This window comes from Microtus oregoni, unplaced genomic scaffold, assembly GCF_018167655.1.
Source record: "Microtus oregoni isolate MIOR12 unplaced genomic scaffold, Mior012 000005F_ref0000423, whole genome shotgun sequence".
NCBI lineage: Eukaryota > Metazoa > Chordata > Mammalia > Rodentia > Cricetidae > Microtus > Microtus oregoni.
Window position 1 is genome coordinate 44417627 of NW_024543064.1, and position 21730 is coordinate 44439356.

General features: G+C 44.5%; 1 protein-coding gene across 5 annotated transcripts in view; it reads right to left on the minus strand.

Moving 5' to 3' along the window:
- The window catches only part of Dab1 (DAB adaptor protein 1), a 1107419-nt gene that overhangs the window by 229663 nt on the left and 856026 nt on the right, over positions 1–21730 (minus strand). The gene's annotated exons all lie outside the window — the stretch shown is intronic.

The following is a 21730-nucleotide window of genomic DNA, read 5'->3' on the forward strand; positions in this document are numbered from 1 at the left end:
TGAGTAAGCCTATGACCATTTGTTACAGTGGCCTTAGGAAGTGAATACTGAGTAAAGAAGAGTTTTCTCTAAGGTGTCTAGCCATTTAGTAGTAGAGATGAGACCTGGGTCTGAATGGCTCTTTTTCCCACAGTCTTGGGCTTTCTGGATTATGACTACTCCCAGGGGCAGTCACTGGAGTGATAGCCTCTAGCACCCTGTGTGTGCCCAAGCTTCTGACACATATCTTCCTGTGGGTTGTTCATGGCAGCTTCAGGAGACCATGAAACATGGTGCTGGTGATAACTATAGATCTGAGATGCCCTGGGATAGCCGTACTCTGGGGCATGCATCATGTAACCAAGAGGGGCCATTAGAAAAAGATGAAGCAGATCCCAACTGAAAATCTAAATGCTGCCTTTTCCACCAGCATCCCAAGCTTCCCACACCACTGCATGGTAGGGAGTGGGGGTTGGGAAACAATTAAACCTAAGAGTGGGTTTTAACTACCTCCATTCCAACTCCCAGTAGGGTTTATTAAATCATTTATAATTCCACAAAGCTGAAGTAAATATTTAATATTTGATTCCTAATCCATAAATATTTACACACTGGGATTTCTCCATGTTCGACAAGCCCAGCAGAGGGTTTGTACTTCTAGCAAGTGTGACTAATGAAACCTTGTGATTCCTGCCCCTAAGCAAGAGCATCTGGCTCCAGGAACCATGGTAGAAGGAACCATCTGTGTTCGCCCAGAGTGGGCCATGATCAGGGACATGGCCAAGAACCCAGCTTTGGGGCAGAACCGCCCTAGGGAAGAAGGAGAGACAAGAGGAGAGAAAGCAGAGATAGAAAAACTGCTGCAGCTGCTGGGAAAGAAGAGGCAGTGGCAGCCACCCAAGGTGCACCTCCCAGGGGCGACTGTGACATTTCTGATTTGTTAAAGTCATAACAATTAACATTTCACAGACATGTCCACTGTAGATGGTGTTGGGAGAACAGCACCAGGAAACCTGAGCAAGCCTCCTTTGGGGAGTGTTGGGATGAAGGTGAAAGAGTCTTTCAACTTAGCTAAACCATTGTGTCAAGAAACAGTTGGCTAAGTTTCCTCACTTCATTAAGTAGGTGGCATTGAGCTAGGAGGCAAAAGATAAAACGATCAGGGTCCTTCCTGAAGAAGCAAATGGCTTTCTGAACGGAATAAAACAGGCGCCTTCACACCTATACCTACTGTGTGTCATGCCCTCTGCTGGAGTCCACACACCTAGAGTCTAACCCTAAATCCAGATGGAGAGGTGGGGTGGATAGGGGACTCTGTGGGGCATGGAGCCTCTCCAGAGTTCTGGCTCTTGGTCACTGTGGGGCTAGGCTTCAAACACAGAGGATCGATCCACCAAGACCCAGCCAGGCAAAATGAACACTGGCCTGTTACATAAAGAGAGAAATTAATGCAGGCAGGCTTCACAATGGTGTTGAAGAAGCTGAAAAGCCAGGGAAGGAGGGAGTGAGCCAAGGATTAGTGAGAGCAGGAAGCTACTACTGGCCAGAGGATTAGATGAACAAAGGAGAGGTTGCCCTGACCAGAGCCAAGCCATGAGATGGGTCTGGGAGATGGCTGGTACTCTGCTCTGTCCGGGAAATGACAGAGAAGATTCAGTGGCTGCCAGAGTGAGGAGAGGGAACTCTTTTTGCCTTACCTTAAGTCCTTCACAATGACCTCCCATTGGATGGGAGAATCCCAAGTCTGTCCTCAGAAGAGCATAGAGAACTACTGGCTATAGGCATTTGTTCCCTTGAACTTCCTCCTTCATCGGTGAATCTAAGAGCAAAGACAATTGGCAGGCATTCCTGGTCTAGTCTCTTGCTGCCAGGAGTCAATCTACTGAAAAGGCGTGTCCCCCTGTTTCCGGGAGGCAGCTATCTCTTGGGTCAATACCTAAAGAGCCATGGGGCTGACATCACAGTCTGACTCACTCAGAGTGCTGACGGGAGAGTCAGGATCACACCTACTGGGGTGCCCCATTCTTTGAGAGGTTCTACAACGGTGTGCTAGAAGTGTACTCATTACACTAGGGACACGATCAGCTTCCCTTCCACTTCACCATACAGCTGTTGCTCCTTCTGGAACATTCCCTTTAACCTCTCATCCTGAGATGTGCAGTTCTTCCCAAGCCGAGGAGGATATGTTCTCTAGAGCGGGAGGAGATCAGGGTAAGGAGCAGAGGGCCTGTTGTGAGGGGCGCTGCAGGGACAGCAACTGCGGGGAGAGGATGCTTGCTGCTTGGCAATTGTCTGGAGGTCATCTACGGTGACAGGCTACAGACAATCATCTTTGGTGACTGAGACAAAACCAAAGGATTAAGGCTTTCATCTTATTTATTTATTATATTGTTTGTAATGTGGGCTTGGCATTAGGGCACGAGAATCATAAAAGTCAATCTGGAAAGAATAGCCTGCTGTGTGAAAGTCAGATAATATAGCCCAAGGTCCCTCTGAAAACTCAAAGACTTTTCGGAGAGAAAGGCAGAGGAAAGCAGGGACACTGTGTCTGCCTAGGAAATTCTGTAACAGCCCTTTTTCCTGCACTCAACCTCTGGTTGCTGGGAGGCCACTGACTGGGTCTTACAAGTCTCCCAATAGCGATGACATCATCTACCTCTTACTGAGCCTTTAGCCAGATGCTCATGTGCTCTGAGTAAGAACCTTGTATGTAGACAAAGGGGGTTCCATTTTATTAATAAGAAAATTGAGATGAACAACTTATTTTTTGGTTATTAACACAAGTTGTTAGAATATGTTCGCTGCATGCTTACAGGTGTCCTGAGCTACATGCATCAGACCTGAGTTTAAAACCATACAAGGAAGGACCAGTGTCAGAGAGATGAATAAAATCACCTATATTTAGTCATCACGTTCAAAAATACAGAAGGGAAGCTCGAGGCTGGGTCCTCTCCTACCATCACTCTAGTGGCTCCTCATCATTGGTTCACCCCTCACCCATCAGATACTGACTGGGCATCTCTGACGTGCCAGGCCCTGCAGAGGGCGCACCTGTGTCCGCACTGAGCATTCCTACATGTGGCTCTGCAGTACTCCGAGCTGCCATGCGCACCAGGCAGCACACGTGGCCCCAGCACTGGAGATGAGGCTTCACGCTCCCCCCACTGGAATGACATACCTATGCTGTCTCTGCCACTCAGAGCATCTTCTGGATCTGCAGGGTGGAAGGTAGGGGATACAGGGTATGTCATTCTCTATGGAGTGTCCAAAGTCTTTTCTCCCAGAATCTTCAGGCGAACTAACTGTAAGTCGGTGAAAGGCGAAGTGAAATGCCTCAGCCAGCCATTTCCCAGACAGAGTGAGTCCCACGCCACCCGCCTTAGCTTAAGCAGCTCAAAAGATGCTGTCCAAGTGCTGAGTGAGTGAACAGGTGCCAGCTCAGCTCATTAAGTCCCCAAAGTTTTCATCGTTTCTAGGCTAATTTGCATGAACATATTGGGCACCGGACAGCTATTAAGTGGGTAGCTGCCGCAGCTCCCGAAGATTTGAAACCTAAAGGAGTGTGGGATCAAAGATGTATCACATGAGTGTCCATGAAAGCCTCCGTGGGAGCTCACTTCTGCTCGCACTTTGAAGGGGGGGGGGGAAACAAGTGTTTTTTTGGCAGGATGATTGCTTCCTGCTGCTACCAGGAAGGACTTTCACTCACTGCCTAGGGAACTATTATTTCATCTGGATGGCACTCTGCTCTGTAAACGTTTGCTGGGTACCCACTCTGTGGCAGCGTTGGGCTGTACAGGCAGGGTCAGGTCTGGAGGGAGGCAGATATAGGACTGGGCGCAGCAGACAGAGAGCTAAGGCATATAGACTGTCCACTGCTCCGCTAACCAGGCTCCAACTTAGCACTCCGGTGTCACTTACTGATCCCCAGACCACTGTGCCACCCCAGCTAGCCTTTAAATGGCCTTCCTTCAGAGTGACAAGGCTGCTTAGAACAAAATTTCCCTCACGATCCTCCCCCTCTTCCCTTTCTCACCTCTCAAACCACGCCTTCCCAGAATCTAGTTAGCCAGGACACCTTGCACTCCTTGGCTACTCTAGGAAGGCTTCTTAGCAGAAGCGGTTTCGATCCTGAAATCTCTTGGTTAGCTGTGTTTATATAGCTTTTGTGCTACTACTTTGGTACAAAAGTATATAAAATACTTCCCCTTCCCCAGATCACCCATGGGGTGGTCAAAAGTAGCTACTGCACACTTTATAATCCTAACTCTTAAGTGAACCAAAGGCGGTCACTGGTAGGGACAGAATAAGATGTACAGATATTGTCGCTCCTGAATCTAGAATTGGGATCGTCAGCTTAGTCTCGGGTGGCAGCTGCTGTGGAGTCAACATTGCAGCTATCTGTGAGCACAGGGACAAAGGCAAGCCTGAATGCAGGCAGGAGAGGCCAAATCAGAGTCTGGGAAGACACGAGACCCAGTAGCTCTGTGGAGGATGCTGGAGAGAGGAAGATGCCTTACTTTCCCCAGCAGGGCTCCAGGCCCACCAAGAGGAGGTGGAGACTTCCAGATGGCTTCTCTTGTGCATGAGCTCTACACCAAGCACATATGTGGCTCCGGAGGAAGAAGAGTTTGCAGCAGCCTGAGCAGCACACTGTCCTTGAGAGCGAAGCTGGAATATTCAGGAGGAAGAGGAGGTACACATGGTATTGCCACAAGCCCCACCCTAGCAAGAGCCAGCGATGGTGCATGCACAATGGCTTGCACACTCGACCCTTACAGGCATCATGGTTCCATATCAGTGACTCTACGTGGGCTTCATCTTTGTTCATGCCATGGGTAGACACACACGTAGATGATGCCCTTGGTTCTCGGTCATCTTTGAGAGGAGGGTCTTATAACCTTCGTGTCACACCTTAGCAAGCAGAGACAGAGAGGGTCTGGTGTTCTTCCGAGTCCCAGTGCTTAAGAAATAAATGATGTGATCGATCACCTGGTGAGCCTGAAGACAGTAGCACCATCACTGGGTTGCAATCTGAAGGCAACCTGGCTCACTGTTGGCGGTGATTCAGTAGAATATACTTAACAAGGTCTTATACACCATTCACAAAGCAGAAGATGCTCATATCATGTGACTCCCATGGATGTTGGTAGGACAGGAGTTTTGGTTTTGCCTCTGAAAAGGACAGAGGTGTAAGAATGACACTGGGACTTCCTGCTTGGAAAATCAGTAGTAACTTCTTTCTGTACCTCTCTTTTATTCTTCAGCTCTTGCAGACTATGAAAGGTTAAGATGTTCTAGGAATTACTACACTAACTTCCCAAAGTGCAGGTAAACCAATTTCCAATCGTACCATATGTTGACACCTATTTGCCCACTTTTGCCTCTGAGGCAAGGATGACTTGCGGAAACCAATCAATATAGTTAACCTATCTATGGTGGGAGGAAAATGGAGACGTTGGGGCTGTCTATAGGGGTGTCTATAGGGGTGTTTTAATAAATAAAGATGGCCTGAACATCAGAGAGCAAAGCAGCCATACTAGTTAGCCATATAGGCCAGGGAGTAGTGGCGCACACCTTTAATCTCAGTACTTGGGAGACAGGGGCAGACAGATCTCTGTTAGTTCAAGATCACCCTGGGCAACACAAGATTGAATCTGTCTAAAATGAAACAGAGTTCACACAAAGGTAATCCCATCACTTGGGAACACACGCCTTTAATCCCAGCACTAGGGAGGCGGAGACAGGAGTGATATGACTGAGTGGAGAGAGGAATATAAGGGGGGAAGAGACAGGAAATCAGTGGAGTGTGTAATGTGGGATTTGGAGTGTGCAGTCTTCAGGATTCATAGAGACAGGATCTTGCCCATTTTCACTCCAAGGTAGAGGTAAAAAGCCAGAGGCTGGCTGTTTTGCTTTTCTGATCTTTAGGTTGAACCCCAATGTCAGTCTCTGTGTTTTTATTATTCATGCTATAGGTGTCTCATAGCAATCCCTAGTATTTGGATATAGCATGAGTCCTTTTGTTATATATAGCATGAATCTTTTTGTTGCAATGTGGCCCATAAATATACATCATTCGGCTCTCCTACCACACAGAACGAACTAGCTAAAGGCCACAACACCTACAACACCTTCCATAAGACATCTACTTCCACATCTGCTCCAGTGCCGTTGCATTTTCCAAAGACCACCCCTGGCCACTGATGGAGCAGTAGAGGATGGTCAGGCCTTGTCCTGGGAGCGAGTACTACTCTACTGAGTGATTTTGGCCCAAAGACACACCAACCATCTTGCTGAAATTTCCTCCGTACTACACTGCAGGCTCTCAGATGCATCACCCAGAGCAAACCTGCATTGTGAGCCAGTGACTCCCTCTCTAGTTATTCCCATCAGCCTGAGCAAGGCTGCTTAGCTCCTCATGCTTACGTCCTATGTCTAAATGGAATTTCTCCAGTCCTTAGCTGCCTCTTCTGCCTTTCACCCTGGAGGCTGCTGAGTAGAAACTGGACAGAAAGGAGACGACTCTGGTTCCTGCTGTAGGTGGAGAAGTCTGATTCAACAGAGGCACAAATGCAGTGGGATCGCACTTTAAATACAGGTCTTCAAGATGCAAACTTTATCCCATTAATTTTCATTTCTAAAGTTCCTGGTGCCACGGGCATTTTCTGAAATGGACCCACCTCTGCAACCCGCTGCAGGGGGATTTCAGAGCTGATTTCACCCATCGCAATGGATAATCCTTCAGCTCTGAAATGGAAGATCATAATAATGCTTTGCCAATCTACTCTGATCCCAGAGAAAATGGAGCGATAAATGGAGATGATTTCAAGGTTTAAAGCTGCCTCTCCTAACCCAATCTGCCAAAAATTAAAACCCAGCAAGGCAGAGTGAGAAGACTTTTCAACTTGTCATTTTTATGAAACAGAGAAGCCACGCAGACTCCAAATCCTCTCCCTGCAAAGGAAGCAGGCTGCTGTGGTCAAGAGGCAAAAGCAAAAGCTCCATCCTGTTTGACCTTCAGCTCTCAGTAATTCACTGTTACCTCCCATGAATTTCAACCCCTTTCATAAAGCAAACACAATGACGATGGTGCATGAGTTAAGGGGCGAAGCCCAGAGAATAGAGGTTGGTGTACAATAAACATTCAATAAATATCAAACATGATATGAGTGCCACATTGTAGTTTTACGAAGAGTAACCAAGACACTGGAAGCTGGTACTTTCCGAGCACTCACTGAATATGTATTTCTCAGGAATCAAACACTTTCAAATAAAGTGATGAATCCAAGTTTCTTCTTTAGGGCACGACCAAGGGGAAGGAGGAAGTAGAAAGAAGGAACTCACAATTAAGTAAGGTCTGGGCTTGGGTATTTGTCCATGGGTTCTCCCAACTGAGATCAGTGTTTTGTTTCATTTAAAGCACTTCTGATCTTTCTGGTGTGATATGCATGCAGAGAGAGAGAGAGAGAGAGAGAGAGAGAGAGAGAGAGAGAGAGAGAGAGAGAGAAGGAGTGGAAAGAGGGGGGAAGGAGGGAGAAGGGGAGCGGATGGGAGAATATGAAACTATAAACCCATAGGCACTGATGGATACCAAGGACAGAAAATTTCCAGTAGACCTGGTCTATAAATTGTCATTTAAATTTGCAATTTAAAAACACTGTCTGACTTTCTGATTTAGCTGACTGTATATGAGGCCAATAATGGAATCCTAATAAGCAATGTTTAAATGACATCTCCAGTCTCCCAGACAGAGAGGGTGAGAGGAGAATTCTAAGAAGAGAAAATAAATCTACTAAGAATAGGAAAGAAGACGAGAACTAAATAGTTGCACTAATCACTTGATGACAGATAGCAGGAAAATGTACTTTTGGGTGTTTAAAATTCGAATCCCTGAGAGGCGAAGGATAGGTTATCAGCTAAAACCCCCTAAAGACATTGTAAGGAAACAAAAGTAAGCTCAATTTTTACATTTCATCACATTAAAATAGATGAACCAAAAAATCAAGGCACCAAGACAGCACATTAAAGTTGATAAGCTGGGGTTAGACGATTTGAACTGCATGAAGCACTCGATCTCACAGGCATCCGCTGGTGAATCTTAATGCCAGCGCCACACTAGCTTGGTGGGTCCAGCTACCGGGCACCCAGCCCCAACACCACTTTCTCCTTCCTCTTGGAAAGCCAGTTATAGCCTCCCAGCCATAACATCCAGTCACCACTGAATCAGTTCAAGGATTCAAAGAGACGGGAACCTGCCAACTAATAAAAACAGTTCCATGTACCACACACCTGGAGGACTGTTTGGTAAATCTCAACGTGGACACAAAGGATGGACATTTTGTGAGAAAACATTAGAGGAAATTATACCACTTAGCACGTTTAAAGATAATAATCACGTTTTTTAATTTGTAGGGGAATAGCTTATGTGAGGAGGTTTGTTGAAAAATAATACATAACAGGATTTGATCACACCTGTTTGCATGAATCTGTGCACGTATGCACGTACAGGAAAAGGCTTCAGAAGAAAACACACTTGAGTGTTAACTGTGCTCCAGGAAGGAAAGGCTGTGGCTACAGGCACTCCCCCAGGACACTTGGGGCAGCCATTACAATTGATCTGCATTGGCAAATCGTACAAAATCTATTTGTGATCTATGGCTTGGAGAACAGGAGGGGAAACCGCAGCAATCATTATTTCAGAACATCAAAGAAAAACTAATGGAATATAAATGACCGATTCGAGGAAAATAGAAGCCAAAGGCCAAAGAATTGCCTATGTAATGAAGGCTAGTCTACTGCTCAGCAAACACATAATGAATGCATACTGTATCACAGGCCCCACGCATAATACTACATGTATAAAATATACTGACTTCAAGGCACTGTAATGCTGAAGGAGGGAGAACCGTTACGTTTCGAGGAGATGTCTGTCTTGTTTTTCCCCGGAGAAAGGGTGGGCTTTGCTGTTCACAGGTAGCCACAGAAACGGTGTAAAGAGGAGTGAGTGAACAATGTCTGTGGAATGACAAGCATTTCACAAAGCCTTCACTGAACTGCCTAACAGCAGTCTGAACCCTAAGGACTCTACTTAAATCTCCTGACCCCTGGGGAGCCCTTGGATTATTGGTTCCTTCGGCTATGTGATTTCAGCTTACTGCACCTAAGTACAACTGCCTCATACTTTTCCGTCTTCCACAGCACATCTGTAAGATCCATGAGTCCAAGACCTGTTCACAGTCTTCTGCGGCCATAATTCTGGCTGGTTAAAAAAAACAACAAGAACAACAAAAAATGGAAGAAAACCATAGGCGAGAAAGAGAACAGAGGAGTTAAAGACCTCGTGCAGCCCTGGCCTTTCACAGAGTTAGTGTTCTACAGTTCTTGAATCAATTAATCTTCCTGGATCATTTACAGGTATCCAACCTGAGGTCTGCAGGGACACACGTGTTCTAGGACAACTACGAACACAGAGGATGGCGATTTGTGGATGGTGACTTTATGTCCCCATTTCAAAAAGCTGGCCAGCCCCTCTCTGTGTAAATGGCTGAGTTAGGGCTCCTTCCATCTACAACACATTCTTCAGCTTCATGGTCCGTGATTCTCAACCCCAGGAGGTTTTACACTAGAAGACACTATGATCAACCAAGTATGGGATGGACACTTTGTGATGCATTTGATGCATTCAAATGCCATTTGAACTGCCCAGGTTCAAACCACAGCTTCACGCTTCTAGCTGAAGGCCGGGGGGCTGTGGAACCTCTATCACTCTTAGGGATCCAACATAAGCATGCAAATTGTGGAGATAAAATTCAACACTTGAAACGACTTTGTACATTTGTCTTCTTTTTCGGTCGTACCAGCCTACATCAGGTAGCTTCTCTTACCTAAGCATAGCACTGACCGTACTAGAAGTCGTCAGATACCAATGGAAAGAGCAGAACCAGTTTCACAGGTCCTCCTGAAGCAAGGACTAAAAGAGACCTTAGTGAGTTGCCTGCTCTGGATGGAGCTGCTATCATGCATCAAGCTGCCTTTCCAGAGTCCAACCCGATTTCACCACTGTTATTCATCACCACCTCGGTACAATGCCCAATGTCTTTAACACACGCTCCGTCCTGCTGTTAATAAGGGATAGAGGGATGATCATCTTCCCAATGATAGGGGTCCTGATCCTTTTTAGGATCACATAATAAGAACATTTTTCATTGTTGGAGATAATTCCCCGTCCCATGCACATTTGTCAAAGGCAGTTTCCAACAGTACCGTACATCATCCTGAAATACATGATAAGATTCAGGTCTGCTATTCATCATCTGCTGGGCTCCGTCCAATGTGAGCTCCTGCATGGCTTTTCCTGCCTCTGATTTAACAATTAGTATGCACGCTCTCCCTAGAGCAGTGTGACCAACAGAGGGAGGGAAAAGACGCAAATGATGGTACCCCCAAAATGGAGAGAAGAAATCTACGGTAAGGTTCTTTATAAAGGTAAACAGAATCTGAAGTTACCACTTGGCAGTAGGGGATAGGCCTGAGCTTTTGCTGGGGCTTTAATCAGTAATCACTACGGGGAGCAGAATGACTTCTAAATGGTATAGCATAAAAAATACTGTGCACCGAATCCTTGAGACACAACTTTAAGATGACTGCTTTCCAGAAGCATGCTGGGTCACCTTGAACACATCCTCAGCTTAGCAAAACACGCTTCCTTGTCTGGAAAATAATGCTATGAAACACAATTCCCTTTTGGAGAGTTTTAAAAGTGAGATTTCCTTTAAGGTTTTAATTAATATATATATATATATATATATATATATATATATATATATATATATTGCCTAAATGGATACATGTATCTCACGTGCATACCTGGTACCTGTGGAGACCAGAAGGTGGCACTGGACCCCTGGAACTGGAGTTACAATTGTGAGCCACCATTTATGTGCTGGGAATGGAAGCTGGTCTATCTGACAGAACAGAAAATAGACTTAACCACTAAGCCATCTCTCCCGCTCTCCTTGTAAAGATAAAAATTTAAATTATTTATTCTCTGCCAGGCCTATAATAGTCGCATTGTTAATGCCATCTACCATTTATTTGTTCCTGTGAGAACTTTAAGTCTTTTCCTCCTACCATTAAGGAGGTATAATCTTTCAGAAGACAAAGGTCCTGTGTTAATACATAATCTGGCAGGACACAAAGGTGTGTATGTGTTATCTTAAATAAAGAAGGAATCCTGAGGGTCACTGGGCAAGGAAGGCTTACTATCATTGGTGAAGAAACACACTGAAGAGCTTTACGGCAATATAAAATGAGGTCTGTCTCAGAAGACTGGGTAGGCAAAGGCAAGCAGAAAGGGGACCAGAGAACTCCCTCCTGGTTGAGAGGAAAGATGATGCATGCTTACGCGTGTTCATGGAGAGCCAGAGAGCTGGATCTGTCAGAATGGGAGTGATGCTCTCAGAACCCATGCAACAGCGCTGTGTTGATGTGGGAGGCACAGCTGCAGGGGGGTGCAAGGACTGGGCTCTGACTTCCTGAGCTGACTATGTCTTATCTCTCTAACTTCCATTGCTATCCCTGAGATTGTTTAAGACAACAATAAGAAATAAACTCAGCTACCCTGAAGGGGTATTCTGAGCAAAATATCCATCTATGGTTTTAGAACCCTGCCTGATGTCTAAAACCGTTGACATGCATTAGCTACACTCGTCACTAACATCTTCATTATCACTTCTGGAGTAGGGATGGATATCCACTGGGAGATTAGCTTGGCTGATATCGTTCATAAATTTGGAGAACTTGCATAATTTTCTGGTCTCCAGTTTTGGGAGTGCTTGTCTGAAATTAAATTCTAGAAATAATGTTTCCTCTTAACATCATCTAGTACATTTCAACTGATGCTGTCAAAATCCTTCAAGTTTACCTTCTCTTTACCTTTTCATATCTGCAAAATAAAGAGGAAGTGACTTTCCTCGTACTATGAAAATGTTGCCACTGTCAATCAAGAGAAGCCTTGCATGTGGCAGCCATCCTGGGGCCAGAGATAAGGTGCTTCTTGCGACCTTCTAACTGCACCGTACGGCACAGCTATTACTTTTTGCTCATGTCTAGGCTGAGGCTGCCTTGGTATAAGGTACCAATGAAAACCGTAGGAAAGTGCCTTCCATGCACTTGGTTTTGGTAAGGACTTGGGTTTTGGTTAGAGGATGAATCATTCTATACAGAATAGTTCAGCACCATGTTACCACGAGGACAGACTTTGAGGTCTATTAGACAGAGGTCTAGTTACAAATTGCATGAGCTCAGGTAAGAGGCTCGCCTCTCTAACGTTCAGCTGCCTCTCATAAGATGGGGCGAAGTGTAAACAGAGAAAGCACAGCCACAGGACCAACAGACATTAGCTCCCTTGCACTGGCATCCTTGACCCACCACTGCATGCTGCTCTCCTGACAGGCTTTCTGGGATTGCAGCAGGTGTCCTCTGACCATGCTGCAAGACATGTTGTGGAAGAGATTTCTTAAATCCCAGCACACCTGGGCACATCTGCTCAGCACAAACAAAGCAAAACCCCATGCGCTCTGGGTCATTTGTTGGTTGTGTGCAAAGACCCTGACTCTCTAGCTTGGAGAAGGCTCGTACACTTAATCTGACTCAGTTAATGTGAAGGGCTTTGTTCTTCCAAACATCAAAATTCAGGCCCAGCCACTGCCAGCGGCGGCACACTGAGCTTAATGAAGCAGCAGGATGAACTAATACGGCAAATCGTATAGCTCTTACAACCAATATGGACCACATCATGCTAAATTACGGCACCAGACATGATTGGACACACATCCAGACAGGAGAAGCAGCTCGTAGAATGGCAAGAATTTTGAACGCCATATACCAAGAACACCAGGGGGCAAAGTTCTTATGAGAGATGTTTGTATTCCTTTTGTTTTATTTTTTCCTCTTTATGCAAATCTTCCCCCTGCATACCTTATGAACACTTACTCACTAAGCATTTACTGAGCCTACGGTGCGTGCCAAGTGCTGTGTGAGGAACCCACGGCTAATAGTAGAGATTGAGAAAGCGTCAAAAGAAGACTGGAGAATGGTGGCCAACGTGATGACCTGAGTGTGTCAGGGTGCTCTGGGACCCTACCCAAACCTGGGTAGCACACGAGCCCTATGGTTCTGAAGTTGTTCCTCCACTCCCTTATAGATGCCACAAATGCTGTTGTATCCCTATTCCTTGAAACTGCAGTCCTCAGCAGTGGAGATCAGTGAGTAACTACACAGTCCCTGTTCCTGCAGAACTCCGAGCTGCATGAGTGAGAAGACAGGGAAAAATAGAGCTTACAATAGCATATTATGATTATTACTAAGGGTTACTTTGAGAGTCCCAGGATGGTATGGGAGAAGAGTAATGGATCAGAGAGTATTTCCAGGGGAAAATACATCCAACCTTAAACGAGATGCATGGAGTCAGCTTTGAAAAGAATAAAAAAGAATTTGTTCTTCAGGACAAGAAAAGGCACGTGCACATACCGCAAGGCAAAAGCAGCGCAGTGGAGTGGGCAAACTGAAATTCATTTGCTCCAGACACTGTATGGACTATAGCTACGAATAGTGGAAGGAGATGGGCCTGGAAAGGTAAAGAAGGGCAAGGACACAGGGCATCTTAGAGGTTAAGATACACTGAGGCATCAGGAGCCTCTCACTGCAGGTTTTAAGCAGACTGCGACCTGATCGAATCTCCTGATCAAATCAACACAAGGTTGGAGATGTCTAATACAGGAAATCTCGGGGCTACTTAGGAAACTACAGAACATTCCAGATGGGAGATAAAAGCTAGCTAGGAGTACCTTTCGGGATGGGACAGTCAGGAGATAAAGAATTAATGGCTTGGAAAGACATGCAACTTGTCACACAGACTGATAATAGTGATTAATTAACTGGGGAGGCTAAGAGGCTCCAAAGGTTACGGATAATGGCGCAGTGCAATGGTTACTGCATGCTAGAGTGTGACCGTGAGTCACAAGCAACCAGGATGAATGAGAGAGATGATCCAAGCAGGGTACCATCTCCACTAAAGTCACCGAGGCATAGTCTAGGGCTTGGAGATCAGTGTAGCTCGGCTATGGAGAGGGAAAGGAAAGGAGCTGGGACATGGTGCTGCCCTATGGGCTATGTTGCTGGTGGGACAAATGGGGGTCTGACCCTTAGGAAACAGTGACTTCTTATAAGAGAAGCAGTTAGAATGAGGCCTACCTAAAACGAAGGCACCTCGTCAGTCTCTGTGGATAAGTTTGTCTTCAGGGAATGACTGCATTGAGTACAGCATCCTGTAACAAATTCAGGACCACTGACCACAGACAAGACAGAGATTTTTTTGCCACTTCATAGCATGTGATGTGTTCGCCAGGCTTACTATAAAGACTGCTTGGCCTGAAATCATTACTACTTTCTACAAATCCTGTATCCACGAGCTTTACTGACCAGCCTCAGAGAGATTCATGCCATCTTGCAAGAAAATCCTTGATTTGAGCTATTTAAAGCTTGCAAATCTCAAAGTCAGTAGAGAACAATTAGTTCACTATGATAAAAACAAAACAAAGCCCTGCCAAGACAGAAGAGCTCCACAGATTGCCTTGAGTCCAGGGCCCACGTCCCTGCCCCCATGGGGTAAAGTCCCTGAGACATTTCACAGCCCTTAGCTCCTGGCATTGAGCCGCAGGAAAACCCTACACAATGTGCACATTGTCACGACTGCAACAATCCACATGACCTGAAATGAGTCTCCTGATTCACACGACACTCTTATATACTCAATGGGGGTGACCTAAAAATTGTGCTCATTCGGGAGAGTTTGTCTGAAATGGCTATCATGCAAGAAGACACCAACTCCTCCTAGAGGTCCTCACTCCTGCAAGGGCAGGAGAAACACAGAGTGGCAGACAGGCAGCATTAGAGAATAAAGCTAAAACTGCATGCTGTTTGGAATCTGTTGAGCTGGAGGTGCTTCAGTCAAGGAGACATTCCTAGGCGCTAGCCTTAACTCGTGTGTTAGTTTCTTTCTATTGCTATGGTAAAAACAAACAAACAAACAAAAAAACCCTGATAAAAGAAACTTAAGTAAGCAAGGGTTTGTGTTAGGTCACAGATGAAGGCATACTCCATCACAGCAGGAAGTAAAGGCAATATTGAAGCAGCCCATAACATTGCATCTACAGTCAGCAGAGAGCAATGAATGCAAGTACGCTAGGGCTCAGCTCACAGTCTCTCTTCTTATATGGCCCGCAATCCCCTACCTAGGGAATGGAGCCACCCACAGTGGGTGGGTTCCCACCTCAACTAATGAGGCTCATTTCCTGGATAATTCTGGAGTCTGTCAACTTGACAATGAACAATAGCTATCACACCTTATTTGGCCCACGGGGTGACTGCAGGCAGTGCCTTCTCTTGAGCTCTCATCTGTGTGAGCCACACTTTGTTGGCTCTACCCATTAGCACCTCATAGCTCTTTGTGAGCCTCAACCTCTAGGGAATTTAATCACATAGAGATATACATAGACATATAAGGCGTTGTTGTACTTCTACTTATTTTACATTGAGATAGTGTCTTGCTCCACAGCTCTGGTAGGCATGGAAGAGTCCATGTGGACCAAGTTGGCCTCAGACATTTAGCAATCCTCTTGTGCTCAATCGATGGTCTAGTGCTGGGATTCAACTTGGAATAAAAGTCATTTTTAAAAAAATTTTATGGACAGTAATGAATTGAAAGTCAACAACAACAGGAAAGTAAAAAGAAAAAAAAAACTATCTCTTCAGGAAAAGACAAACCTTACAGAAATCAGAATGCCTCCCTCAGCTAGAATCCCCTGCTATAGCATGGACTGATGAGAGTCTGCATCTCTTCCTGGGATAGTTCTAATCCCAGGGCATCAAGTGGAGCCTGTGCTCATGGCTGCAGCTGGGTAGACATTTGTGAATAACAGGATGACATAATGTCTTTAGATGTTTCAAACTTGGGCATGGAGCTATGATTTCTACATCCTTTTGTTAGCTGGAGAAACTGAAAGTTTCTGTATCAAAAAGTAGTGAGGGTGAGCACAGATCTAGTGTGTCAGTGGGCCACAGGCTATATCCCTCCCCAAGCACAGGAGCAGTAGATAGAAGTGACAAGAGATCAGATTCTTCGAAGATTCTTTTGATGATATTCCCTTCTGTGTCCTATAGTTCCAATAGGCTAATGAATATATGATGTCATTATAGAACCCACTAGGTGCTCAGCCAATACTAACATCATATTTCCTAAGAGTATCTCAATAATAAGGACTCAATGACCTTACCAAAACAACCCCTCAACATAAACTGGCTGGGATTCTAATCCATTTTGAGGAACCTGGTATATGGAGACCTCTGCCATCTGGATCCTTTGGGGACCTGAAGCCTAAAATCCTACTTGAAATAAGTTGGCTCTTCATCTTTGATGTTGTTAACTGCTAGTCCTGGGATATACACCTCTAAGACAAACACAAGAACAGTATGCTAAACTTGCAGATGCTTCTTTAAAAGGGACGACACTGCATTGCGACCTCAGAAAGACAAAGAGGGAAAAGTTTCAATGGCTAGGCCACAACCACGGCAACTCTGAAATGTCTGCCTCTCCTATCTATCAGTGTACACACGAGGCTTTTAAAGATAAGCAAAATCAGGTTTGAAGAAGCTGATGGTCCTTTCTGGTTACCCAACAGTTAAGGAGAGGAGTTAGAAAGAATACAAGTTCTTTCCACAACCCACGTCTGTGCTTCTTTCTACACACTCAGTGGTGGAATCCAGATGCTGACCCCAGAAACATCTGTCTGCTAGTCACAGAACCCCTCATTCCACAATAACCCTCCACTGGGCACCCCGATATTGTGGATGCAAGTAGCAGAAACTGAGTCCATTGACTCTCCTTTGGATGACAGGTAAGGAACCTGAATGTTGTGGAATATTTAACTATGTGAAGAAGATGTGTTCCATTTGTTTCTGCTGCAGAGTAATACTTTAACTATGCAAAGGTATGTTGTATTTGTTTGTGCTGCATTTGTTTAATGATGTAAGGATGTGTGTTTAATTATGTAAAGATGTGTTGCATCTGTTTCACCTTGCCTGCCTAAGGCACCTGATTGACTTAATGAAAAGCTGAATGACCAATAGCTAGGGAGAAGAGGGACAGGTGGGGATGGCAGGCAGAGAGAATAAGAGGAGAAATCTAGGCTTGAGAGATGAATGAGAGAAGAAGGAGGGGAAGAGAATGAGGGAGATGCTGGGGGGGGGCGGTCAAGAGCCCCAAGGCAAAGGATAGATAAAGAAAAACAGGTTAATTTATGTCCATAAATTAAAAGGGCTACCCAGAAAAGAGTGTAAGCTAGGTCAAGCATTCATAACTAACAAGAAGTCCATGACCTGGGAGTGTGTTGGTAACTCAACAGAAAAAGCCTGCTCTACCTACAAACACAAATGTCCTTCTCCTGCCCCTCCATGATACTCCACTCCTGGGTAGGGGGCTATTTGACAAGTTGTAGGTGTTGTGACATAATCTTCACCCCCTTGGGTTTTTTGAGACATGATTTCTCTGTGTAACAGTCTTGGCTGTCCTGGAATTCACTTTGTAGACCAGGCTGGCCTTGAACTCATAGAGATCTGCCTCTACCTCCCAGGTTCTTTTAAAGGTGTCACAGTCTAATAACAATGAAATGAAAAGAACAGCTTTACTTCTCACTATTTCTACATCTCATATAAATGCTGAATACTCTCGCTATGTCTCATTCACAGTGTATCTAGAAACTCATTTGTTGAAGAAATGTGCCCTGCGTTTGTGTTTGAAACTGCCTGGGTTGCTTTCATAGTCTAAGTTAAACAAATAGGCCAATAGGTTTCTAATACACTCATCTGGACCTTGTAGCTTTCATGATGCAAGGTACTCATTTCCAGGAAATAAAATATCTTTCCTATGACCCATCTATATCTTTCCTTGTATCAAAAACAAAACAAAACAAACAAAAAAATCCTCTTATTTTGTAAATCATATAATAATTTTGGAAAGTAACGGCAGGTAACAAATCAAGGTATGAAATTATACAGATCGCGTCATCTCAGGTATTATCAAAGTGCTTCAGTACAAAATGAAATCCTTTAGAACGCTAATCATATTAAATTTTGGGTTCATGTGATGCATGATATCTTTTTCTCATCTCATTTTTATAACAAGCGCATATAACTATTAAAATTAAGTAACTAAAAATATTTTTTAAAAAACATTTTTAAAGTAGACTATATATTATTCATTTCCTTTCTGTCAGCATCCATATATGAGGACATAACTGAGTAACATAAGCTACAAAGTAGTCCAAAAAATGAGTTATATTAAGAAAAATAAATTCTTAAGAAATCATACCCCACAGGGTAGAGAAAATACTACATTGTGACCAAGTAAAATTGGCTCAGGAATTGAAGATTAGAAAATCTAATTTTTCTAATTTTTACAGCAATAAAAGGAAATCACACACAATCACTGAGGCAAATACAGAAACATGTTAACATTCAACTTCCTTTAAAAATACATAAAAATTACTAATAATGAACCTTTAGTAAAAGTTAAACGTTATACTTAAATATAATTTTTCATTAATCCAGAACAAAGATAGGGTAGTTACTATTAATAAGTATTATACTGACAGACTCAGCCAAAGCAATATGACAGGAAAAATAAATACTTGAGAACTTTAAATTTATATTATGTTGATGCTATAAAAATCCAAAATCAGTTAAAGAATATAACATTAGTGTGTTCAAGATTCAAGATTAATATATAAACTATCACATATAAATTTTTTATTTTGACTAAGGTAGCAGCATCTATTTAACAGAATCCTTATTCTATTATCAAATCCTTAAAAGTAATGAAGGAATATTGTTATTACACATTATTTTCTACTTTTAATTCATTTATATGCCCTCATGGTACTTTTATCTATTACTGATTTATCTGGAATAAAGATTGCTTATCACTACTGCACAAATAAAAATAATTATAAAATCATTCTCTGGGACAAAGCAGTAACCCATCTGTTAAAAGCTCCCTTGATATCAGATGTGATAAGACAAACCTATGGTGATGATAATTACGATGATGCAGAAAAAGAAGAGGGGAGGAAGAAGATGAAGTATCTTATTAACCAAATAAATAGTCATGCGCCATCAAAATCCATAGGATGAAGCTTAAAACCCCAGTGTTATGGTATTGTGGATGGATGGGTGGATGAATAGACAGACAAAGGTGCTAACTGATGTGAGAGTGGGAGTAATAGTAGGAGGAGGAGAAGGAGGGGAAGGGGAGAAGGCAGGGGGTGAAGTGGTAGGGAGGGAGAGCAGGAGATAAAGGAGAAAGACAGGGAAGGGAAGGAAAGGGAAGGGGAGGGAAAGGAGGGAAGAGAAGGGAAGAGAAAGGAGGGGAGGGGAGGGAAGGGGAGGGGAAGGGGAGGGGAGGGGAGGGGAGGGGAGGGGAAGGGGAGGGGAGGGGAGAGGAGGGGAAGGGGAGGGGAGGGGATGGGGAGGGGAGGGGAGGGGAGGGAAGGGAAGGGAAGGGAAAGGAAGGGAAGGGAAGGGAAGGGAAGGGAAGGGAAGGGAAGGGAAGGGAAGGGAAGGGAGGTGAATGATGCTCTCTATTCTGTGAGAACGTGGCCATCTACAACCAGGAAGAAAGCCTTCATGAGGACAGGGATTGTTGGGATCCCATTCTTAGATACATATTCCGGCACATCCAGCAGTAAGAAACACATTGGTGCTTGAAGCCACTCAATCTGCGGTATTTATAAGGGCAGCTCAGTCTGATTAATTCAAGATAAATGGTGAAGAAATCAAAGAGAAAATTGAGGGATGGAAGGAAAGATAACAGGATGATAAGCAAAGGGGGACAATGATAAAGAGAAAACTGCCAGCTTCTGTTGAACACTTATTACATGCTGAGGCTATGGATTTAACATGCCTTCCGTATATAACCTGTACAGTCAGCCACTGAGCACACACTGTCACACTTGATTTTTTAGAAGAGGAAAATGAGCCAGGGGGCAGGGGCCATGAACTGTCTAAGGTCAGGTAGGGAGGGAGTGGCACAGTCAGAACTTAGGCCTTCCTGCCCAGACTCTAAGGTCTCAGCAATGGACGACACTTCTCCAACAAAGTTATGTTAATAATGTAGATTTTTAGGAGATGAAGATGAGGAGGCTGTAGCCAGGTCACCTTCACATTCCCATCCAGGTCCAAATCCCTAAATTAGTGCCCTGGTAAACCTAAAAATTCTCCCTTCAGAATGCTCCTGAGTTTTGTACATTCAAATTAAGAGAAAAAAATTATCTAAGATAAAATTTTAAGGCTTTAAACCCCAAAAAGCGCAAGATTATTGGAACAGTTACTTTCGAAGCAGAAACAAGATTTGCGAGTTTCTATTGCAAAAGCATTTGAATTCTAGGACACACTCCCCAACCTCCTCCCCACAAAAGCAGTCTCTCAAGACATGTTCCCTTGCCCATTTGCTTTTTTGTCTATTATTCTTAGACTGGGAGGCATGAAAAGCAAGGTTTACATGAAGTTTTGGGCCATAAAATAAGACTGTCTCCAAAATATTTGTGTTTCAAATAAACATCAAATGCAAAATTTATACTTGATCCTGGAGTCCTGACAGCCCAGAAGCTGCATGTGGATTCCGTTCATGCCCTATGCTTCAAAGGTACCAGACAAACGCCATCGCAAAACATGATTAGGCAGGCACAGTGATGTCTCCAACAAATCACGGCCGGCACAGCGGAGCCAAGGGCATCCTGATTTGCAAACTTGCACAGACTTCAGGTCCTGAAAGAGCTCTTTTCGTCTCCTTGCATACAGCTGACAAGACAGGGGAGAGGAACTGAAACCATGGGGCTTGCACATAGACAGACACATGCACAGTACACACATACACACAGACAACACATACTACACAAACATGCATACACACACACACTCACATAGACCACACCTACATACCACAGCTACACCCACAGACACCACACACACACACACACACACACACACAGAGCAAAAGCACACTTCCAACCACCAAAGGGCACACACTTCCTTAACTAAACGCCGCATATCCATAAAGCCATGGGAACAATTCTCCCACAAAACATGCACGGTGACAGACTTATCTTTGAAAGGACTCTGGAGACGTCAATTTTCATCACCAGTTACCTGTGTACCTTCTCTCAGGTACTTTCCACGTGCTGAGAGTCTCATTGTGAACATGAGCTGCTACTCAGGAGGACTCACAAAAAGGTAAGGCATTTTAGGCAAAGTGAGAAGGCACCAAAGCACAACGGAAGCAAAGCAAACAAGCCGCCAGCTCCAACAGGGAATGAGGAAGGCCTCTCCCAGGAGGTCACAGGAAACCCAGCCTGGACAATGGGTACGCATGCGTGGAAGAAAGGCAATGAGCAAGAACGGACTTTCTGCTGATGGCTCCGCAGTTCTCAGTGTCGGCTCCAGACAAGTGTCCCTGGGAACTGGTTCGCAGTGTAGTCTGTGGGTGCCGGGCACTTCCTAGGAACCGACTCCACAGTCCTCCCGAAGCAGCCCCTCTGGAGCCCAGTGTGGTCAGAGTTTGAGAACCACAGCAATATGCAAAAGAGACCCACATCAGGCAGAAAGTCTGGAGTGGGAACAGAGCTGGCGACTGGGG